General features: G+C 37.0%; 1 protein-coding gene across 1 annotated transcript in view; it reads right to left on the reverse strand.

The window, feature by feature from the left end:
• The window catches only part of LOC140166455 (recombining binding protein suppressor of hairless-like), an 84,614-nt gene extending 75,112 nt beyond the window's left edge, over positions 1-9,502 (reverse strand). The window contains exon 1 of the mRNA XM_072189933.1: positions 9,359-9,502. The gene's annotated coding sequence lies outside the window, so the exon portion shown is untranslated. The remainder of the gene's footprint in view (positions 1-9,358) is intronic.
• Positions 9,503-9,808: the final 306 nt, after the last annotated feature.

Genomic DNA, 9,808 nt, shown 5'->3' on the forward strand with positions numbered 1-9,808 from the left:
AAAATTGGAAGGAAAATTGATTTATTGAGTGGCCAGTATTTATGATTTACAAAAATAATGACATCGACAGTCCTTACCTAACATTGGTTCCGCCGGACATACATCAGACTTAAGGTGGTCAAAATCAGAGAAGTTATCTTGCCCTTCCCAGAATCCTTTGTAACATGACGCATCACCTCACTGCATCAAATGACACTATTACTTTGTTAAGGTTCCCTTTGTTTTCATGTTGAAAATAGACTGGCTAAACATGTGCCGAATAGTCAAGTACCGTACTGACGCGAGTATAGTCCCACCCCATTTTTGGGTGAACATTTTTCAAAATTGGGGGATGGGACTATACTCGAATTTCAACAAAAAAAAGACCTAAATGCTAGGATCATTCATGGTTGACCTAAACAAAAATTGAATTTTGTGTTTTTAATATGAAAATTGATACTTTGTTTTCATGTCATACTCTAAATTTGAAAGCATTTTGATATCATTAATAGAGTATGACATGAAAACAAAGTATCAATTTTCATATTAAAAACACAACACACCGTGCAAAATTCAATTTTTTTTTTTTTTAAATCAACCATGAATGATCCTAGCATTTAGGTCTAGGTCCAGGGACACTCCAAAGCCGAAAAAATAAATAACTTTTAAAACAAATTTTTTTTTTTTTTTTTTTTTTTTTTTTGAAATCAGAATCTGATTAAATGGGGATGGAACTACTGGAGACTTTCTTTTTGGCTGTGTTTATTTACCTGGACATGATAACATAAATTCAAACCAAAGTTTCTGAAATAAATCCAGAGTGTGAATTTTCGTCTCCCTGGGAACTATTAGTAACACCTATAGGGTTGCAGGAGGTCAAATTCTTGGAGGCAGTGGTAATTTCCTCCCAAATATGGTCCTGCTGCGACTACTTTAACTTTAGGCTCAAAATCTGAGTGTAAGGTGTCAGATCACAGAATTCCACTTACATTATGAGCAAGAATTATCTCATCCACAATGGCAGAGTTCATTAACTGTTATAACAATCATAGATCAAATGTTGACCTCTACTTGTGGAGGATGAGATTTAGTACCCAACATGTTCAAAGGTCATTCTATAAGGGTATTAACTCTCTTAAGTTTCATTTATTTTTAAAAATTAAAAAAATTCAGAATTGTCAATTTTCATGACCATATTTGGAATCAGCATGAAAATACATTTAAAACTTGAGTACAAACAGGCCTAATATTGGTTCTTGAGATTTTGAAAAAATATCACAAAACTTGTGATTTTTATGTTGAAGCCAAAGCAAACATATTGGGGTTAGAGACTTGTGTCATTGGGAGATGAGTTTGTTTGTGATTCTAATGTTAGTCTAATATTGCCTACAATTTAAAAACTCATAATTTTGCACTTGAAATGTACATTATTCCCAGAATAACCACAAAAACATAAATTACATGACTTTAGTATGTCACAAATTGATAAATTTAAACCACAATGACTTTAAATCATTGGCAATCTTCGACTGACTTTTAAATCATGACCCCAATTCTGAATTCCAACATTGTGCAACCCAAAACCATGATCTGTCACTTTGCGTTCACGAGAAAAAATGAGTGAGGGAACGGCCAACTGTTTTCAAAAGCCACTGGCTGAGATCATGGCCCTGATCGTGACACAAATTCACACACATTCATTACCACATTATGACATTCAAACATTTCTACTGTTCAGCATTTAGTCAGGATTAGAGTTCCAAGATCATGGAGCCAAGTTCATGGGAAAGTTACAGCATAAAAAATGGGTTGACAATAACTGTGAGTGTGAGCCTATAAATTCATTTTATTCATTTTCCAGCATTTAATATTTTTTCGCCTGTTGATATTAATTATTGTCTTTGTAAAGAGAGGTTAAAGGCCTTCATAATTTGGAAAATTACTATTGGATAAATTTGGATTTATTACCATATCATTACTATATTTTGATGTTATGTAATCACCCTAATTATTTCGGATTATTCCCTGTAATTTTTATCATTATCGTTTGTTCTTGTTCAAAGATTGGTAAATAAATATGTTTAAATGCATGCTTGAACCATATTTTGTACTTTGTTCTCAAAATTACAAAAAATGACTTTGGTAGTAGACTGACAATATTCAACACAGCGGGAAAAAGTGGGCAATACGGGAAGCTCATTGCCGGGAAATTTTTGGTTTTTGACCAAAAACATAAAGAAATACATAAGGGAAATATGTCATACTGGAGGGAAATTTGGTAAAACTGGAGGGAAATTCTGGATTGCTTGCAGGGAAAAAAACATTTTTTCAGCCTGTGATATTCAACCTAATTTGTGCCTCCTCTCCAATGAAATTTTCTAAGTGATAATATGCCTCAACAAATCCATTAACCATGTTAACACCTGTTACTTTGGAATTAGGCTTATGACTTCAGCTATGTATCATATTTTGAATGTTTCTGTGTGAAAATTCCCATATCGACTTTCATTTCATTGTTTTTATATTATTAAAGTACCCCAATCAATGACCAGGGAGATAATTAGCTTGAATACAATTTTATTGCATTTTGTATTTGGAAACCATGCAATACATTTTAATGTGTCATTTGGTGGGAAAAAGGTGCTCCACAGAAAAAAGGGAAAATGTGTTTGGGTTTGGTGTTGTAGCAATTCATAATGATAATACATTACAAATTAAAATGCAGAGCTTTACTTTCTTTAATCCTGCATTCAATCATGTAAATTTTCATCTAAAAGATACGAATGTTGAGATGTTGACATGACACTTTAAAGTAGATTTTTGAAATATCTACATGTACACTAATAAATATGTGGATCCTGGTTTCTCTACCGGAAGACAGTTTGACTCTGTCATTGCGTATCCTGGAACAACCTGTAGCGTATGCCGTATGTTACATGGGAACACATTGGGGAATACATACTTTCCGCTCTGCTGATCATGTGTGTGGGGTGCTAACAGATACATTGTTTGCACTGTGCATATTGCATTGTGGGAAAGAATTTCGGTCAAGCTGACTTCCGGTAGCAAATTATCATCATCCAAACCAAAAAAACAAAAAAAAATTAAGTTTTTTTTTTACATAAAATTTCCAGATTTTTTTAGGGGAGGGTGCAAATTTCTGGAATTCCTGTCAGATTTACATCCCTGACTATGATAAAATATTGGACCTGACAGTCATCTATCACACAGTATAGACCACTTGACATCATTGTTTATCAACAAAGGCAAGGGACTGGTCTATCGATATGCTTGAATGAACCGCTACACTGTTCAATGTCTTTCTTGTTCTATTTGAAATGTGGTGGGCGATTTAAAATGCACATGCCCTGAGCAAACTTCACATTGCTGAATGATGCGCTTGGAATTGCCCATGTTATTTTATAACTAAACACTATTTTATTTTTTTTAAAGTTACCATCATGAAAACTCCCCTTACTCTGAAATGAACTAAACTTGTTTACCATTTTAGTTGCACGTACTGTGATCCCTTGTTCACATATTACTCTCTACAATGCGCTATATACGCAAGCCTTGACAAGTGTGTTCTGCGATGACGCTGCCATGGGATACATGTAGACAACCTATATGCAGGAACCAATGAAATTCAACGCTTACAAGCCACTGCCAAAGAATTTTGCATTGATAATCACAGGGCCTCATCAATAAATTCTTCCCTTTTGCCAAGATTTGCAAATGATAGTACATGCAGGTTATTGTGGGTTCATGTTGGGTAAACACTGAGCTTAACTTGTGATAAACTGCAGAACATTTAGACTAAACAACAGGCCTCCAGGTCTATACAGTAAGTTCATGATTAAGTCACTTGAATGCTTTAAATTGGTAGTTTTCAAGTGAAATAATTTAATTTCTAAGATTTTCTTTCTTATGCTTTTTCAAAAAGCATTTTTGCACCATATGTCTGATTGTCTGTTATATTCAAAAGCACATGTCAATTCGCTGGCAAAGTGATGTAATAATCGGATTAACTACGGTACTATAGCAATACGATAAAATATTTTTTGTATACCGCGCTGCACTGGTATGTTCATGCGGTACCTCCGCATTGAACCATATCATGCTGATCACTCGCACCTGTAATATTAGTATCTTTGAAAAGAGCAGTATTGTGTTCAATCTATGATTGCAGACATACACAGGTGATGAGTGCAACCTGCTTGTAGTGCAGCGTGATGTACATTCAAAAATTGTTTTACCCTATTGCTATGGTAGTTTATTCCGATTATTACATCACTTCACCAGCGAATACTACACAAATTTACAAATAGATCAATACCCAGTTGCTATGTTGCTGGCGTAATTTGAGGTACCAGTACCAGGTAATCTTGAGAGAAAGTTGGTAAAGATTTCTCCCAATAACACCAGTACATGGCTGATGAATTCAGTTAACTTGTAGACCTACTCTTCTGAGTCAGGGCTCAAAGACTACATGGGCCATGGGGTGATGGGTCACAGGGTCAACTGATGAAGCAAGGTCAAATTGACACCGGGATGTTTTGATGCAGATAACATGAAATCACGGCTCGCCATGATTTAGCTATTACATGTAGAAACCAATCAAGATGTTACAATGTACCTTGCTCAGATCATGCTGTTTGAACACTATGTTAACAAGCAGCTAAAACTTACTGCGATCCTCGGTTTTAGTGGCATAAGCTATTTTGGCTGAGGCTAACCCTTCCCCTAAGTTAACCATGATTCTGCTGCCTAACTTTTAACCATGCCTGGAAAAAGTGGGGAACTTGGGAACTTTTTTACTATTTGGAGGGAAATTTGTGTCTTCTAAACAAAGAAATATAAGAAATAATGGGAACATTTTCAATACTGGAGGGAAATTTTGCAAACTTTGAGGGAAATTTTGATGATGTTCCAGGGAAATATTGCATTTTTTCCAGCCCTGCTTTTAACTATTAAACCCTAACACTAACAAATAGGGATAGCGATCCCGGATACTATAGATTATCCAAAGATATGGGTAGAGTGTACTGAACACCACATATAGTAAATAAATGTTCATGTAAAACATAAATATAAATACCCCCAGTCAGGCATTCTATAAAAGGCAGACATCCTGAAGTTTCAAGTGGGGTCGATTGTTGTGCTATTTCGTTCCCTGAGCCTAAATAGCCTTTACTTACACGCTGTTTTTACCAGATTGGTATTCTGAGTGATCAATGTGATACAGTTCTTGGAGTGTTTATTTTTGACATTCTGAAATGAACATAATTTGTTTTTCTGGTAAAAAACACAGAACTACTATAATTTATTACAGTCGAATTTGTTACGCGCACGGGCAACATGACATCGACTCATTGTGCAAGTGGGAATCCTCCTGGTTGATGAAATTTATTGAAAGTATCCAAGTGCTTCATCATGAGAAAGACTCAGAAGAAAAAAATATTACCATCATCAGTACACCATGGGAAATTCAGCACTCCAGGAAGTAAAACACCATCCCTAACGTGGGTAGCTCGAGATACTCTAGCTAAAATACAGGTTTACATTTACTATCTTACATTATCTTGCCGTATTTCAGCTAGAGCTCCAAACGACAAGCTTCCGGGTTTTTTTTTTTACAATACTGTTACGTAAGATGAAGAAGAAACCCACCTCGGAGCCCGCCCTACTCATTATTTCATTGTACTTATTGCAATTTGCCCCCACACATTACGTAATCAACACAAAGCTTTTGTGAGGATTAGTGAGTGGATAAGAAATTGACAGTGGAGGATACGAAGGACACGCCGATTGTTAGTTGTCAATCATGAATTGCCGCAACGTATTAATATTTTACTGCATGGCATTCCGCAAACAACAAGACAAATTATGCCGTATTTTTCCAAAGATCATCTCATATGAAGTAAGCTGAATGCGATCTGTACTTTTGTAACATTCCGATCGCTTTTGATCACCTATTATCGGTGAATTTGCTTGAAAACACGTGAGTTCATGTTGTGTAAACATAATTAGCATAGACACAAATGAAATTACGATGCAATACAATGCAATTTGAATGCGCAGCAGATCTATAGAAATAACGCTGTCCGGTTTTATGCAGAATTAGACCCTGTCTGAACGTGGGCATCGAGCTGTCAGATAATCTTAGCTGGGCAAAACATATTAATCAAATCATTTCTAGTTCCAACAAAATACTTGGCCTTCTATGGCGCAACTTCTGGAATTGAACAAAATCAACAAAAGAAATTGCATATAAAACCCTCGTCTGTCCAAGACTGGAATACTGTAGTGCCATTTGGGATCCCTACCTGGCCATTCACATCAACAACCTTGAAAAAATTCAGAGAAGAGCTGCCAGGTTTGTAACCAGTGACTACAGAAAGACTAGTAGTGTTACAGACATGCTCCTCGATCTCAAATGTGACACCCTTTGAACAGAAATGCCGCACTATAGCTAGAGTTGGGCGACTAAGTCGCCAATAGTCGTTAGTCGCGACTATTACTGATAGTCGCGACTACGACTATTGAAAACCAAAAGTCGACTAATGCAAGTATATTTTTGTGTTCAAAAATTACTTTAAAAGTGCCAGTTATTCGCACCAAAACCAACCAAATACTAACATATAAACTGCGAAAAATGTGAAAAATGTTAGTCATTGTCTTACCAATAGTAACACTAACCAACAAGTAATCATAAAGTCCATAAATCATCATTAAACTGGTGTTATTGACTTGTTGTCGAACTACTTTCCCACAAGATAAAAGCCGTCAAAAAACTCAAATTACTTAGAACTGTCGAACATCTCATTATGATTATAATTTATGCAGCGATAACAGGTGTAGCAGCATCATAGCGCAAAAGTGCATGTACAGACTCAGGTTGGGTGTTTGTACCAACTACTGAAGGTATGAGATTATTTTAACTTTGGAAAGAAACAGCGAGAACTTCCGAGAAGTGTTTTCCAAAAGGGACAATTTAGGAAAATATTATTAGATTAGAAGTACTTTTCACGTAATTTCAAAAAGCTATGCTTATTGTGGTAACAGAATATTTAGAAAGCAACAGGAAAATAAACAAATTAGCTGACAAACAGTCGTAATGTTGCAATGCCACCCCTGTAGCGACAAATGCAGTAGTCTAGATGAGGTCAGGTGACGTAGGTCGGAGGTGAAAGTTAATCGTACATGCACGATGCAACACGTTCATGAGCATACCATGGAAAATATGCACTGCTGTACCGGCATGTTTACATATTTTCATGCACAGCAAAACATGGAAACGAACGAAGATCGCTATTGGAATATTGAAGGTTTGAGAAATTATATGAAGTTTCTTGTGCTGTTGCTGGAAAGTGGCAAGTGAATTTAATTGAACAGAAAAGTTAGGCCTATATTACAGCATTTTACAGTCAAATATTTGCATCGCAAAGCGTGCGATACAGTGTAGCAATTTGTATTGCAACAGTGCTGGTTTGTGTAGCAAACTGTGATGCGATGCCGGCAATCACGGGTCCTGTAATCATGCATTATAAATACTAAATTACCACCAATCTTTCACCCGATTTTTCAGTCCAATTTTAACCACAGATAGTCGCGACTATAGTCGTAGTCGCGACTATTTGCTGCCGACTAGTCGACTAGGAAAAAAGTGATAGTCGCCCAACTCTAACTATAGCCAGGCTCACTACAGTTTACAAAGAAACTCACTCATTTACTCCATCCAACAAGACCAGCAACCCTCAAAACCAACCTTTAAACTACAATATCCCGACCAACAAAGTCAGAGCTACCGCTACTCACTCTATCCTACATGTACGACCATACCAACCTGAAACGCCCTGCCGCCACCAAGCCTTGAAATAAGCAGACTGGAACCAGGAGCAATTTGTTTTGAACATTGCTCCTGGTTCACTGGGATTTTACAAGAACCAGGAGCAATTTCTGAAGAAACAGGAGCAATTTTCAATATTAAAAACTTTTCTGCATATATACAATACAGCATACCAGCACGACTGTAACCAGGAGCAATTTATTTTAGAAAATTGCTCCTGGTTCATGTGATATACAATACAGCATACCAGCACGACTACATCAAGTGCAAAACTGTAACCAGGAGCAATTTATTTTAGAAAATTGCTCCTGGTTCATGTGAATTTTACAAGTACCAGGAGCAATTGGTGGCTTTACGAGGGTAAATTTGCTCCCCGCGCCCGCTTATTTCAAGGCTTGGCCGCCACACATTAAATCTGCCACTGATTCAAAGGCATTCAAGTCACTGCTTCAAAGTTCAATGTAATTTTGCAACTACATGCATGAGGGACTGTGCACACGTTTATACATTGTAGCCCAGCGGCAGCGGTTGGTGCAGTACGGACAAGACAAGACAAGACCCCAGTACTTGTAAAGTTTCTTTTTTGCGTCCGAACTAAAAAAAAAATAGCACTGTGCGCGCAGAAACACAACATATATAATGCTACCCCTGCCTAGTACTAGCTAGTACTACACCCTCCATACACGCTGACAAACACCCCGGACTAGCATACAATGTAGGATTGTACAGATAATAAACTTGGCTGATTTTGACCTTTCAAGGCAAGTTGACCAATTTTATGTCCGTAATATGATGAAGGATATTCTTTAGTAAGTAATAAGTAAGTTGTAAGTTTAGTAACAAAATAACGCTTTTGGTGTTTTGATGTTTTTAGGGGACTGAGAGGAAACTCAACCCACGGATGACAAGTCCTACAATGTATTCTGTACTGTTCATCTGTTGTAATATTCCTTCAACAATATTCCTTCAACAGTAACAATTCCCTGATACAATGTAGGCTGATATGATAGCGATATGTTAACGGTCTTATTATACGTTGGACAGAGCAGAGGACAACGTATAAGTTCCTTGACCTTGAAGTTGTACTAAGCTACGAGTCAGCAATCAATATCATATGAAACCTTCATCCTTGACTTTGTAATTAAACCGGGCCCCCCCCCCCCCCCGCACCGCAAATTTTTATAGCGACAAATTTAAACATGGAACTAATTTAAAATATTAGTACATAAATAACTATGATTACTATCTGCTGCATGACAGTAAAGATTCATCATGCTGCTGTCCCAATCAGGATTCGATTTGGAACTGTACTATATCCTAATTCATGTACCGGGGACACGAGTATGCATCAGAGTTCAGTGTTTTATCATGTTTCAATAGCTTCAGTTTATTTTGTGCAGTTGTTTTCATGGTTGATGGTATTCAGGTCTCACTCACACAGCTCAGCTGTGCATGGACATTCCCCATTCACATTGATGTCTTTGTTTTCTTGAAATTATGATTGAAATTTATCCTTGATAGTCTACTTACCTCAATCCTAGATCTTGGGATGAATGGCTCCAATCTGAATACGTCAAATTCCTGCAATCTTGCACCAGATCGCACAAAAGAAGAAGGTAAAAATTGACAAAGTTTACGCCTTGCTCGGGCCGCAGATTTACACCAACAGTTGACCTGTTGTGACAGCTCAATTTCTCACACACAATTGGTATCAGTTTACCACCCAAGAGGCGCCCAAATCTAGCGCACAACAAAAAAGTTTATACTGAACGTAATGGTGACCCGTCAAAAAAATACTCCCAATTATTTAGTTTTGGGTGTTTCTTAGTGCACAAAGGCGAGCAGGTTAACAAGGTCAGGTCGCTGGAGCTGAGTTCCCACGCTGTGGACCTGTCCACTAAATAATAGGTTATGTATAAAAGCAATGGTAAGCAAAAATTAAAATCAGTCATGAATATCAAAATAAGCAATGATTCAATT

This window comes from Amphiura filiformis, chromosome 12 (genome assembly GCF_039555335.1).
Source record: "Amphiura filiformis chromosome 12, Afil_fr2py, whole genome shotgun sequence".
NCBI classification, from domain to species: Eukaryota; Metazoa; Echinodermata; class Ophiuroidea; order Amphilepidida; family Amphiuridae; genus Amphiura; species Amphiura filiformis.